Source organism: Giraffa tippelskirchi, chromosome 5, assembly GCF_054371585.1.
Source record: "Giraffa tippelskirchi isolate mGirTip1 chromosome 5, T2T-mGirTip1v1.2.pri, whole genome shotgun sequence".
Classification (NCBI taxonomy): domain Eukaryota; kingdom Metazoa; phylum Chordata; class Mammalia; order Artiodactyla; family Giraffidae; genus Giraffa; species Giraffa tippelskirchi.
In genome coordinates, this window is record NC_137279.1 from 104,236,913 (window position 1) to 104,252,313 (window position 15,401).

General features: G+C 37.7%; 1 long non-coding RNA gene across 13 annotated transcripts in view; it reads right to left on the reverse strand.

Annotated features, from left to right (window-relative positions):
• LOC145507104 (uncharacterized) overlaps positions 1 to 15,401 on the reverse strand; it is a 228,230-nt gene that overhangs the window by 70,066 nt on the left and 142,763 nt on the right. For 7 of the 13 annotated variants that reach the window (XR_014054576.1, XR_014054573.1, XR_014054574.1 and 4 more), the window contains one exon: positions 6,541 to 6,625. The exons of the other annotated variants lie outside the window; for them this stretch is intronic. This is a non-coding gene — a long non-coding RNA (uncharacterized LOC145507104). The remainder of the gene's footprint in view (positions 1 to 6,540; positions 6,626 to 15,401) is intronic. 13 annotated transcript variants of the gene reach the window in all.

Below are 15,401 nucleotides of genomic sequence, written 5' to 3' on the forward strand. Positions count from 1 at the left end.
ATGGACCTATGCCACAATGATGTCTGGAATGAAGCAGTAATTTAAGTTCCAAGCTCCTTAGGAATCAAAGCAAAAAGGACATTTAAGACAAAGGAATATAGACTTGCTCTTTAGATAGAATGACACTTTCTTAAGAAATAAATTTCAAAAGGGATTTATCCTGTGAAGTATTATCCAAAGAGTACTAGATAATTTAATGAGTGTTGTCATGAGCAGTGATTTTTTTAAGAAAAGGAAAACATGCTTTTATTATGGCCTTTTCTTCTTTTGACCCGTAACACGGTGTAGAGAAAACTGAGAGGGCATCAAAAAACAAAACAAAACACAAGTTCCTAGAAGGAAAGATTGCTAGGCAAATTTGAATTTCAGATAACAAATGTTTAGCATGTCTAAAAATTGCACAGAATATACTTTACTATAAAAATGTTCATTCTTTAGTTGAAATTAAAATTTAATTGGGTGCCTTGCATTTTTATTTGCTAAATCTAGCAACCTGACTAGAAGGTCAAAATTTGAGTCATATGTTTAATCACCCAGCAGCCTCCACTGTGGAATAATCACCATGCTTGGCATTGCAACAGCCCTCTTTCAATTGACCCGCACTGATGGGAGAGTCTACAAGTTGTCAAATCTGTCTTCACTTGCTCACCACCAAATCTCAGGAGTTCCAGTTCTTATCTCTGTGTTTCCCTGGGACATGGACTTACTGATTCTTTGGAATACGCTCAAGTTGGCACTTAGCCCTTCAGTTCCCTGAAGTTGATGGTCAGTCTTAAGAAGAAACATTTATTTGGTTGTCAAGGGCAAGTAAAGATTTTACCTTCTAGGCAAGCCCTCCTGTATTTACCGCACTGTCTCTGCACTTGTAGTATATTATTAGCCTTTTATGCCTTCTCTGTCACCTGTTGAAATGAGAAGGCAAGGTCTCTGGGCCTCTGTAGCCCTTTCCCTTACATTAACTTAAGTCACACCAGATGTGGGCCTTTACTTCGTAGGAAGACTAATTGATTTCACTAGTCACAATACTTCTATTGTTTTATTTTTTTAAACACAAATAAACACTATGGTGGATTTGCTCTTCTTTCCCTTTTTCTACTTTTGCAAAAAGAGTCAAAGTTTTTTCAATTAAAGGCATCTAGAAAGTGTGACCAAGAAATCCATCGATGGAATATATCTACTGTTAAAGGGAAAGAAAAGAGAAGAAAGGAGGAAGACGATAAAGGATTGCAGGGAAGAGGGAAGGAAGCCTCTCAGGGACCAGCAGTAACACTGATGGATGGCTGGTGTGGGTAAGACGTTATTATTTGTTATGTGAGTGTAGGGAGATGGCAGCCGAGCTGAGCAATACACCTGCTGGGCTCCAAGAAGCCAAAACAGCTGCACACATTGATTTAGAAGCTTGCTACTTGGGGCTCCAGGAACGAATCAAGCGACAGCTCATAAAAAAAGAGGGTTTTATGATTTTCCCCCCTCTTTCTGTAAGCAAACGGCCACATCATATGTTTTCCTAACACGGTCATAACTCAAAATTAAATCCCAGCCCAAGGTGTCAGCCTGGTGCCATGTCAAGATTGTAACGGCTTGTTTTAGAGGTTGTCATGGAGATGATGGAGAAAGGATAGGGGGCAGGCTTTTGGAGGCGGGAAAGGATACAAAGCACCCTTTGCTTCAGTGTGGCTTAGGCACTTAGGAACAATTAGCGATTAGCGTAGGGTTTTGTTTTAAATAAGCGAGTTAACTAGCAGTGTTTAGTTGGTGATTTTATGCTACTTAAAAGCTCAATTCATAGTTGTTAAAATGGAAAGCACTGTCCCACGAGGGAGCTACCCCAGCCAGAGTGAGGGAGTTGTGGCCCATGTGCTGCCAAGGTAAGGTTCTTAGAGGCAGTCTGTCTGCCTCGCATTCCAAATCTCGTTACTGATTACACAAAATGGAATGGAGTCAAAAAACTCTTGGTAAACGCTGAATGAAAGTGTTTGGTCATAAAGACAAAAAGAAGCTTTTTAAAAGGGCTTTGAGATTTCTTCAGAGTTATAGCATGAATATACAAGGCCAAAGTGCTATGGACCCCAATGATGTTAGATACATCTCCATGGAATGCTCACCCCAGAGGTGATGATAGTCTGTAGGACTGTCAGATAAGCTCTCATGTAGCATTTGATAGTATCTTGGATTTTATTTATTTATCAAGTAGTTACTGAGCATTAGACATCTTAAAAATGGTATAATGAATAGTCACAAATGAACAAACAAAAGAATAAGTAAATGTAAACTCGATCAATGCAAAGAAATAGAGGAAAACAATAGAATGGGAAAGACTAGAGATCTCTTCAAGAAAATTAGAGATACCAAGGGAACATTTCATGCAAAGATGGGCTCGATAAAGGACAGAAATGGTAGGGACCTAACAGAAGCAGAAGATATTAAGAAGAGGTGGCAAGAATACACAGAAGAACTATACAAAAAAGATCTTCACGACCCAGACAATAACAATGGTGTGATCACTCACCTAGAGCCAGACATCCTGGAATGTGAAGTCAAGTGGGCCTTAGGAAGCATCACTACGAACAAAGCTAGTGGAAGAGATGGAATTCCAGTTGAGCTATTTCAACTCCTGAAAGATGATGCTGTGAAAGTGCTGCACTCAATATGCCAGCAAATTTGGAAAACTCAGCAGTAGCCACAGGACTGGAAAAGGTCAGTTTTCATCCCAATCTCAAAGAAAGGCAATGCCAAAGAATGCTCAAACTTCCACACAATTGCACTCATCTCACACGCTAGTAAAGTAATGCTCAAAATTCTCCAAGCCAGGCTTCAGCAATATGTGAACTGTGAACTTCCAGATGTTCAAGCTGGTTTTAGAAAAGGCAGAGGAACCAGAGATCAAATTGCCAACATCCGCTGGATCATAGAAAGAGCAAGAGAGTTCCAGAAAAACATCTATTTCTGCATTATTGACTATGCCAAAGCCTTTGACTGTGTGGGTCACAATAAACTGTGGAAAATTCTGAAACAGATGGGCATACCAGACCACCTGATCTGCCTCTTGAGAAACCTGTATGCAGGTCAGGAAGTAACAGTTAGAACTGGACATGGAACAACAGACTGGTTCCAAATAGGAAAAGGAGTATGTCTAGGCTGTATATTGTCACCCTGCTTATTTAACTTATATGCAGAGTACATCATGAGAAATGCTGGGCTGGAGGAAGCACAAGCTGGAATCAAGATTGCCAGGAGAAATATCAATAACCTCAAATATGCAGAGGACACCATCGTTATGGCAGAAAGTGATGAACAACTAAAAGGCCTCTTGATGAAAGTGAAATAGGAGAGTGAAAAAGTTGGCTTAAGGCTCAACATTCAGAAGACTAAGATCATGGCATCCAGTCTCATCACTTCATGGCAAATAGATGGGGAAAGAGTGGAAACAGTGTCAGATTTTATTTTTCTGGGCTCCAAAATCACTGTAGATGGTGATTGCAGCCATGAATTAAAAGATGCTTACTCCTTGAAAGGAAGGTTATGACCAACCATGACAGCATATTAAAAAGCAGAGACATTACTTTGCCGACAAAGGTCCGTGTAGTCAAGGCTATGGTTTTTCCAGTAGTCATGTATGGATGTGAGAGTTGTACTATAAAGAAAGCTGAGCGCAGAATAATTGATGCCTTTGAACTGTGGTGTTGGAAAAGACTCTTGAGAGTCCCTTGGACTGCAAGGAGATCCATCCAGTCCATCCTAAAGGAGTTCAGCCCTGGGTGTTCACTGGAACAACTGATGTTGAAGCTGAAACTCCAATACTTTGGCCACCTGATACAAAGAGCTGATTCATTGGAAAAAATCCTGATGCTGGGAAAGATTGAGGGCAAGAGAAGAAGGGGATGACAGAGGATGAGATGGTTAGATGGCATCACCGACTCAATTGACATGGGTTTGGGTGGACTCCAGGAGTTTGTGATGGGCAGGGAGGCCTGGCGTGCTGTGGTTCATGGGGTTGCAAAGAGTCGGACTGACTGAGTGACTGAACTGACTAATAGTTCTATAACAGTACAATGACAGCAAAAAGATTAAAATAATGCTGTTCTTCCAAAGCCCAAATCTGCATAATCCCCAAGATTCAGACCCTAATGAAGACTCTTACTTTGTCATTTTTGCTTGCAGAGAAGTCATTTGTCAATTTGCTCTCTGCCGTTACTTGGAAGTCACTGCATCTCTAGTTTAAGCTACCTCCTGAACTCTCATTCGGCATCTGCAGCTGCCTATAGTACATTTCACATAAATTCCATAGTTTTAAAACTAATTATTCTCTTTCTTCTTCTCTAAATAATTTTTATCTTGGTTTTCTGCTTTTTATCATGGTACAGCATTAGTCTTAGTCATGGAAACTCAAAATATCAGATATATCTTTGGTTTCCTTTCTAGATCCGAATGGATACCACATACCACCCTTCCTTCTTTCACAATGTCCCTCAAGTCTATAACTTCCTGCTCACTTCTGTTATTTCCTAATTCAGTCTTATGGTTCCTCATGTGTCAGCTGCAGCCATTGCTTCCATTCTATCTCTTGTCCTTTAGTCTCTAAGCTCCCTTTCCATCCAGCAGTTACAACACACCTGGCACCTTGCTGCCAGGGTAAATTTACCCAAATACAACTGCTTCCAAAAGCTCCAGTTACTCCTTAATTTCCCACAGAATAAAATTCACGTATTGTCATATGGTGTTTAGGGATCAATCTTGCTTTTATAGCTCCATTTCCTACTGATAATATATAAATATTCTGTATTAGCAAAAATAACATTGAACAATAAGTAAAATAAATTGATGTTCCTATCACTATACTGTGCATTTACATGTATATTTCTTATTTCTATTTTTACAGTATTGGTATGAGGTAGCTACTGTTAATATGTCTTCAGATGATAATATTGAAGCACAGAGAAGTTATGTATCCTGTTCACGGTCAAACAGCAGGAATCTGACCTATGCAGGAGATTCGGACCCCACATGGTCTTAGAAACTTTACCGTTACCTCTTCACAACAGCTTATTCTGCCTCCTGAAGAAAGGTTGTGCTTTCCTACCTCACTGCCTTGGCTTGATTACTTCCCTTTTCCTGATGACCTTTTGCCTCCTCTTCTTAACATAATGTGGAGCATTTCTGAAGTTCTATTCAAATGTCTACTTGTCCATGTAACACATGTGCTCCCAAAGAATTCTCTTTCCTCCGAATTACTGTAGTGTCCACCATCTCCACCATTCACGCATGATCAGATATTCACATGTCTTATTCTTCTCTGGATTCCCCTCACTACCTGGTATGGTAACTTCTACTAGCGTTTCCTCAACTGGCAGAATCAAGAATTCTGAAATGAATTGTATCAGGGTCACTTTTCAAACCTTATTCTTTGTCCTCTCTCCTGGTATTAAAACTTGTTTCTGCATCCCTTTACTTTTTAGAAATAATTTTCAACCTTTGGGCTGTGGTTTGACTCCTTGAAACTATGCATACTCTCCTTTCTCCTAAACTCCTGGGAATTATGGAGCAGGAAGGCATTGGGTCTAATGGTACAGCAGAAAAAATCAGACTTTGGGGCCATTATTTTAGGCTATTCAGCACTACACCCTTTCCTTTGGTAGCCTTTCAAGATGGCAGACTATTTCCTGCTTCCTCTGCTAGTCCTGAATCTCCCTGCTCAACACTTTTACTACAGTGGCCTCCTTGGGCAGAGCTGCATACTTAAAACTTAACCTCAGCCATTCCCAGGTCAATGTCCTTCAACAGTAACATATTTCCTGGGAGACTTTGCTACTGCCCTTTGGGAAAACAATCAAATAGTGAATACTTAGATTTTAATGACTTACAAGGTGCTACCTCTTCCATAAATACCAAGATATTTGTTAAGTGTGTTTCAGCCTAAAGGAAAAAATTACTAATGGTGTGACATTTCAGACTTTATAGTGGAAGGGCAAACAGGGAGTTGTGTGTGTAGCAGGGAAGACATTTCTGCATCATTGAATCATATAAGTCCTTTGCCATATGAAAGACTAGCACTGAAAATGAGCATTCATGGCTTGACACTGAAGGAAAGTAAATCATACAAATATGAGAGTTGCCAGAATCCAAAGTTAGTACAAACACTTTGTCAACTATTAAGTGCCTCCTCTACTGAAGAACAGCTGCTTCTAGCACATACTAGGAATTGTAGAGTTTGAAAGAGATCACTGAGAACGTGAATCATATCTGTGATATGTAGGGAATGTGCATCTCAGAAAAGCTGAGGAAAGATACTGGATTCTAGCAGTGATAGGGAAGGAAGAACATTTACCAGTCCTTACCATAATGTGACTAATCACTGACCATCATCTGTTAAGATGGTAATGGTTCTGGGAGAGATGACATGCTAACCCTTAAGTCCAAAAAATAGAATATGATTTTACGAACAATGAGGATAAAATTTAGTTACCCATCAGATTACTGAGGGATTAGGTATGAAATGGGAAAGTTCTGTTAAGGATAGGAGGCAAAGGAAGGTTTGTTTACCTCTGGTGTTGATAGGAAAGCCTGGTTCTGGGACAGTTCATTGTATGGTGGGCAGTGACCAAAACAGCAAAGGAACATGGAGAGTCTGGGAAGGAAAAAAACATGGGAGATGGTTGCAGGAACAACATGGTGACAAAGTCCAAAGACATATTTCCTCTAGTTTACTCCCTTTGTTAAATAAGTCACTTGGGCAATGAAGCTTCAGGTTAATTAAGCAGATTACATATGGTATATCCTGAACCACAGATCACTTAATTGTGAGCAATTAAGTCTGCTATTTTAGTGCAGTCTGTGGGCTCAGCTGAATATTTCTATAATTAGTTGTAGACAAGGTAATATACTATCTCTAGGCTTTTTTGTTTCCTCAATTGTGAAATATGAATATGACCATAGAAATTTATAAGTAATTGACACAAAGTATTTGACAGCATTTTACACATATACTAAATGCTACATAAGAGAGCTGTATTTCTAGTAATATGTTAGTAAGTATTTTCTTATGAAGATTGAATTTTCCCAGAGGATACTCCTAAAATTAATCTGCTCTATGAATAAAATTATTAAGCTGTATTTCTTTGCAGCAGCTATAAGGCTGCCAGATTAAGTTTATTGATGAGATGTTTTCATTACATCCATGACTCCCTCTAATTATAAACATTTTATTATTCTGTAGTTTTCAAGGCCTATATACCATGGGGACATTTTTAAAGCATTCTATCATCTTTTCTTAAAGCTTATCTCCCGTTAGTAATAAAATGAAGCCTATAGTTTCAAAGGTCCAGCTCAAGAATTTTCAATCTCTGCTTTTTATTCATCCATCAAACATACATAAAATGTCTATCATATGTCAAGATTTGAGCTATGTACTGATAATAAAATCTGCTATCTAATTACTTTATTACATATAGTCCTAGGTACAGATATTTACCATCTGGCTTTCTTCATCTGACTAAGTCCTGTATAGGACCATTGAATAACTTTAATAGTTTACAAATTCCTGGGAATTTTATTCTGCCATCAAATATTATTTTAAATTAAAAAACAGTTTGTGACTCTCTCTCTCTCTCTCTCTCTCTCTCTCTCTATATATATATATATATATATATACACACACACATATAAAGTGTATCACACACATATATAAAGTATATATAGATGTATTTTCTTTAAAGAATAATAATTAAAAAAACATATAACTATTAATCAACTTAAAAATAAATTTATTTCACAACAAAAGCAAAGGAAACCATCAGCACAATGAAAAGGCAACCTCATGAATGGGACAAGATATTTGCTGCCAGTGTCAATTTCCCCAATTAGAACATGCTTCCAAAGGTTCCAATCACTCCCTCCTTTATCACAGAATAAAATTCACATACTGTCATTGTTGCCTAAGGAACAGTCTTGCCTTTACAGCTCCATTTCCTACTGATAACATATAAATATCCTGTATTAGCAAAAGTAAAATTAAATAAAAGGTATCTTATGGGGTGAGAGAAAATATATGCATACCACATATTGCATACCACATAACCAATATGGGGTTAATATCAAAAATATATAAGCAACTGTTGTAACTTAACAGCAAAAAAAAAAAAAAAAAAAAAACCACCCTAAATAACCCAGTTTAAAAATGGGCAAATGACTTAAATAGACATTTTTCCACAAAAGATACACAGATGACCAACAGGTATATGAAAAAGTGTTCAACATCACTCTTCATCAGGAAATGCAAGTCAAACCACAATGAGGTATCACCCCACATCTGTCGGAATGTCTATTATCAAAAAGACAAAAGATAACAAATACTAGAAAGGATGTGGAGAAAAGGGAACCCTTTTGCAATGTTTTAGGAAACTGGCATAGACACTATGGAAAATGGTATGGAGATTCCTGAAGAAATTAAAAATGGAACTCCCATATGATCCAGGAATATACCCATTTCTGGTATATATCCAAAAGAAATGAAAAGAGGATTCCAAGGAGATATCTGCACTCCCATGTTCACAGCGACTTTATTACAACAGCCAAGATATGAAAACAGATTATGTCCATCAATGGAAGATGTGTACTTAGGAGTGGAATAGCTATGTTGCAGGGTATGTACTCTTTTAACTTTGGATAATGCTGAATTATGTCCTATAGTGTTTGAAATAAACTACACTGCTACCACGGTATATGAGCTCTCAGTTTTCCAAAGACTTGTCAAAGTCAGTGTCATCTTAATTTTTAAAAAAAAATTGTTAGAGTATAGTTGCTTTACAATGTTGTGTTAATTTGTACTGTACAGCAAAGTGAATCAGCTATACATATACATATATCCCCTCTTTTCTGGATTTCCTTCCCATTTAGGTCACCATGGAGAATAGAGTTCCCTGTGCTATACACTATGTTCTAATTAGTTACCTATTTTGTGCATAGTATCAATAGTGTAAATATGTCAATCCCAATCTCCCAATCCATCCCACCTCCCCTTGCTCCCTTGGGATTCATGTTTGTTCACTACATTTGAGTCCCTATTTTTGCTTTGTAAATAAGATAGTCTATACCAATTTTTTCAGATTCCACATATAGTTCTCTTTCTGACTTACTTCACTCTGTGTAACAGTGCTATGTCCATCCATGTTTCTACAAGTGACCAAATTTCAGCACTTTTTATGGTTGAGTAATATTCTATTGTATATAGGTACCACATCTTCTTTATTCATTCCTCTGTTGATGACATTTGGGTTGTTTCCACATCCTGGCTATTATAAATAGTGCTGCATTTGGGGGGCATGCTTCTTTCTGAAGCATCACTACGAACAAAGCTAGTGGAGGTGATGGAATTCCAGTTGAGCTATTTCAAATCATAAAAGATGATGCTGTGAAAGTGCTGCACTCAATATGCCAGCAAATTTGGAAAACTCAGCAGTGGCCACGGGACTGGAAAAGGTCAGTTTTCATTCCAATCCGAAAGAAAGGCAATGCCAAAGAATGCTCAACCTACAGCACAATTGCACTCATCTCACATGCTAGTAAAGTAATGCTCAAAATCTCCAAGCCAGGCTTCAACAGTACGTGAACCGTGAACTTCCAGATGTTCAAGCCAGATTTAGAAAAGGCAGAGATCAAATTGCCAACAACCACTGGATCATTGAAAAAGCAAGAGAGTTCCAGAAAAATATCTACTTCTACTTTATCGATTATGCCAAAGCCTTTGACTGTGTGGCATGATAAACTGTGAAAAATTCTTAATGAGATGGTAATACCAGACCACCTGACTTGAGAAATCTGTAGGCATGTCAGGAAGCAACAGTTAGAACTGGCCATGGAATAACAGACTGGTTCTAAATAGGGAAAGGAGTATGCCAAGGCTGTATATTGTCACCCTGCTTATTTAACTTATATGCAGAGTGCGTCATGCAAAATGCTGGGCTGGATGAAGCTAAAGCTGGAATCATATTGCTGGGAGAAATATCAATAACCTCAGATATGCAGATGACACCACCCTTATGGCAGAAAGCGAAGAAGAACTAAAGAATCTCTTGATGAAAGTGAAAGAGGAGAGTGAAAAAGTTGGCTTTAAGCTCAATGTTCAGAAAACTAAGATCGTGGCATCTGGTCCCATCACTTCATGGGAGATAGATGGGGAAACAGTGGAAACAGTGACAGACTTTATTTTGGGGGGCTCCAAAATCACTGCAGATGGTGACTGCAGCCATGAAATTAAAAGACGCTTGCTCTTTGGAAGAAAAGCTATGACCAACCTAGATGGCATATTAAAAAGCAGAGACATTACTTTGCCAACAAAGGTCCATCTAGTCAAAGCTATGGTTTTTCCAGTAGTCTTGTATGAATGTGAGAGTTGGACTATAAAGAAAGCTGAGCACCGAAGAGTTGATGCTTTTGAACTGTGGTGTTGGATATGACTCTTGAGAGTTCCATGGACTGCAAGGAGATCCAACCAGTCCATCCTAAAGGAAATCAGTCCTGAATATTCATTGGAAGGACTGATGATGATGCTGAAACTCCCAATACTTTGGCCACCTGATGCGAAGAAGTGACTCATTGGAAAAGACCTTTACGTTGGGAAAGATTGAAGGCGGGAGGAGAAGGGGACGACAGAGGATGAGATGGTTGGATGGCATCACTGACTCAATAGACATGAGTTTGAGTAAACTCTGGGAGTTGGTGATGGACATGGAGGCCTGGCATGCTGCAGTCCATGGGGTCGCAAAGAGTCGGACACCATTGAGCAACTGAACTGAACTGTCTTTCGGAATTAAGGTTTTTCTCTGGGTATATGTCCAGTAGTGGAACTGCTGGGTCACATGGTATATTTTAAGTTTTTTTAAGGAACCTCCAAACTGTCCTCTATAGTGGCTGTATCAATTTATAGTCCTATCAACCGTGCAAGAGGGTTCCATTTTCTCCACACTCTCTCCAGCATTTATTGTTTGTAGATTTTTTGATGATGACTATTTTGACATACATGAGGTGATACCTCATCCTAGTTTTGATTTGCGTTTCTCTAATTAGTGATATTGAGCATCTTTTTGTGTGCTTGTTAACCATTTGTATGTCTTCTTTGAAGAAATATTTAGATCCTCTGCCCATTTTTTGATTGGATTGTATTTTTGGTATTGAGCTACATGAGCGGTTTGTACATTTTAGAGAGTAATCCTTTGTCTGTTTACTTTGTTGGAAAATATTTTCTCCTGTTCTGAGGGTTGTCTATTCATCTTATGGTTTCTTTTGCTGTGCAAAAGCTTTAAAGTTTAATTAGGTCCCATTTATTTTTCTTTTTATTCTCATTACTCTAGGAGGTGGGTAAAAAAGACCTTGTTGCAATTTATGTCACAGTGTTCTATGTTTTCCTGCAAGAGTTTTATAGTGTCTGGTCCTACATTTAGGACTTTGACCCATTTTGAGTTTATTTTTGTTTATTTTAGGGAGTGTTCTAGTTTTGTTCTCTTACGTGTAGATATCCAGTTGTTCCAGGACCACTTATTGAAGAGGTTGTCTTGCTCCATTGTATATTCTGGCCTCTTTTGTTATAGATTGGGTACCCATCCAGGACCACTTATTGAAGAGGTTGTCTTGCTCCATTGTATATTCTGGCCTCTTTTGTTATAGATTGGGTACCCATAGGTGTGTGGGTTTATCTCTGGGCTTTCTATCCTGTTATATTGATTTGTATTTCTGTTTTATGCAAGTACCATATTATACTGATTACTGTAGTAGAGTAATACTGTTGTAGGCCCTGTGGTAGAGTCTGAAGTCAAGGATTCCTCCAGCTCTGCTTCCTCGCCCCCAAGATTACTTTTCCTACTCAAGGTATTTTGTTTTTCCAAACATTGTAAACATTTTTGTTCCAGTTCTATAAAAAATGCCATTGGTAGTTTGATAGGGATTGCACTGAATCTGTAGATTACTTTGGGTGCATAGTCATTTTCACAATATTGATTCTTCTAATCCAAGATCATGGCACATCTCTCCATCTGTTTATGTCATTTTGTTTATTTTTTATCAGTATCTTAAAATCATTTTGTCCATTTTTCTACTGGATCTGTTTTTAATAATAATTTTATAGGACTTTTTTATTTAGTAATGAAATTAGTCATTCTCCCCTCTTCAGTTTATAATATGTTTTTTGATTTGTTTTTTCCCCATTGTGATTTTCGCTGTGTAGGAAGTTCTAATTTTTGTGTTGTTAAATTTATCACTTTCATTTTATGATTTCTGTGTTTATTATGCAGTTAGAATGTTCTTCTTTATGTTCCCGCTGCTATTAAAAATTTCCATGATTTCTTAAAGTACTTGATGGTTTATTTCTGATTTCAATATATTCTTCACTCAAAATTAACCTGTTAAAATAAAACGTGTGTATCTAAAATAATTTATTTCTAGATGACTAGTCCTCCAAACAGGTTTATTAAAGAATGAATATTTTTTTCACTGATTTAATATGCCATATTTGTTATATATATTATGTCAGTTTCCTACTGATGCATAACAAACCATTCAAACATTTACTGGCTTCAAACAATACATATTTAGTTACATCTCTGAGCTGGGCAGTTCTGCTTGTCTCCTGTCTGGTCACTCATGTGACTGGATACTTATCAGTCTAGAGGGTCTCTACCACTTTCCTGAATTTATCTTATTGTTCATAATTTTTAAAAATATATTATCTTGGATTTTACTATTTTCCTCCTTTCTAATTTGTACATTTCAAGTTTGTTTCTATTGTCTCATTGGTTTTCTACTATCTCCAAACAATGTTAAATAATGGTGATGATAATGGACATCCTCCTCTGTTCTTTGTTTCGTTTTAAAAATGAACACAAATCTGCATGTCATCCTTGCATAGGAGCCATAGCTAACCCCTGTACTGTTCGAATTTTAGTAATGTGCTGCTGAAATGAATACTCCTCTCTTCTTTTTAGAAACAGAGTTATTGAGGTATAATTGATTACAAAGAACTACACATATTTAAGATCCCCTGGAGGAGGGCATGGCAACCCACTCCAGTATTCTTGCCTGGAGAATCCCATGGACAGAGGAGCCTGGTGGGCTACAGTCCATATGGTTGCAAAGAGTTGGATATAACTGAAGTGACTCAGCATATACACACACATATTTAATGTGTATAGTTTAAAGAGTTTGTGCATATGCATACTCCCATGATACCATCACCACAATTAAGGTAAAACACATATTCAGCACCTCCCAGATATCCCTGGTGTCCCTTTGTTTTTGTGATAGGAACATTTAACATGAGATCTGTCCTAAATTTTGAAGTACACAATACCATGTTGTTAACTATAGCCATACAGCAGATCTCTATAACTTATTAATAAAATATAACTGAAAATTTATGCCCACTGAATAACAACTCCCCATATCTCCCACCTGCTAGCTCATGACAATTGTTATTGTATTCTCTGCTACTATGATTTTGATCAGTTTAGATAACTTATATAAGTGGAATCATGCATTATTTGTCCTTCTGTAACTAGCATATTTCTCTTAGCAAACATCCTGAATGTTCATTCATATTTGTTGCCTATTGCAGGGTTTCCTTCTTTTAAAGACTAGTAATATTCTATCCTATGTACATACCACATTTTTAATATTAATTCATCTACGGATGAACACTCAGATTCTTTTCCATACACTGACTACCATGAATAGTGCTACAAAGAACATACGAGTGGAAATATCTCTTTGATATACTGATTTCATTCTTTTGGATACATACCCAGAAGTGGGATTGCTGGATAATATGGTACTTTAAGTTTTGATGTTTAAAGAACAGCCATACTCTTTTCCATTCCTCCACCAATAATGTACAAGGGTTCCTATTCTTTGTAATATTGTCAATTTTTACCCTTTATTTGCTATCCTAAAAGATGTGAGGTGATATCTCATTGTAGTTTTGATTTGTAATTCTCTGATAATTAATGATATTGAGTATCTTTTCCAATATCTGTTGGCTATTTGCATGTCTTCTTTGGTAGGTATCCATTCAAGTCTTTTGCCCATTTAAAACACTGAGTTATGTATCTATAGCTACTCATTTGTAGGAGTTCATTACATATTCTGAAAATTAACCCCTTATCAAACACGGTTTATAAATAGTTTCTCCCATTCTATGGCTTGGCTTTCTAATCTGTTGATTGTTTCCTTTGCTGTGTGGACCCTTTTTAGTTAAACGTAATCCCACTTGTTTATTTTAGCTTTTGTTTCCTGTGCTTTGGTGTCATATCCAGGAAATCATTTCTAAGACTGATGTCAAATAGCTTTTCCATTATGCTTTCTTCCAGGAGTTTTAAAGTCACAGGTTTTATGTTGAGGTCTTTAAACCATTTTTCATTAATTGTTGTGTATGGTTTATGGTAGGGGTCCGATTTGATTCTGTTGTATGTTGATATCCAGTTTTTCCCAGCCCCAGTTGTTGTATAGACATTTCCCCATTGTGTGTTTTCAGCACCCCATAAAAAATTAGTAACTGTACATGCATGAATTTATTTCTGGGCTCTGTATCGTGTTCCATTAGTCTATATGTCTGTTTTTCTGCCAGTACATTATGAATTTAATTACTGTAGATTTGCCAAATATTTTGAAATCAAGAAATGTGATGCTGCTGGCTTTGTTTTTCTTCCTCGTGACCACCTTGACTATTTCGTCTTCTGTGATTCCAGATGAATTTAGGATTATTTTTCTATTTCTGTAAAAAAGTGCCATTGGAATTTTGGTGGTGCATGCATGCATAGTCACTCAGTCATGTCCAATCCTTTGCAACCCTTTTGACTGTAGTCCAACAGGCTCCTCAGTCCGTGGGATTCTCAGGGAAGAATACTGGCATGGGGTACCGTGCCCTCCTTCAGGAAGTCTTTCTTATCCAGGGATCTAACCTGCATCTCTTGTGTCTCCTGCATTGCAGGCAGATTCTTTACTGGCTGAGCCATTGGACAAGTTCCAATGTTGATGGGGATAGCACTAAACTTATAGGTTGTTCTGGGTAGTATGGACATTTTAACAATACTAATTCTTCTAATCTATGAACACAGGATAACTTTCCTTTCATTTGTTTCTTCTTCAGTTCTTTCATCCATGTTTTATAGTTTGCAGGGTACAAGTATGTTGTTGTTGTTCAGCCGCTCAGTCATGTCCAGCTCTTTGTAACCCTATGGACGGCTGCACGCCAGGCTTCCCTATCCTTCACCATCTCCCGAAGCTTCCTCAAACTCATGTCCATTGAGTCGGTGATGCCATCCAACCATCTCATCCTCTGTCATCCCCTTCTCCTCCTACTTTGAATCTTTCCCAGCATCAGGGTCTTTTCTAATGAGTTGGCTCTTTGCATCAGGTGG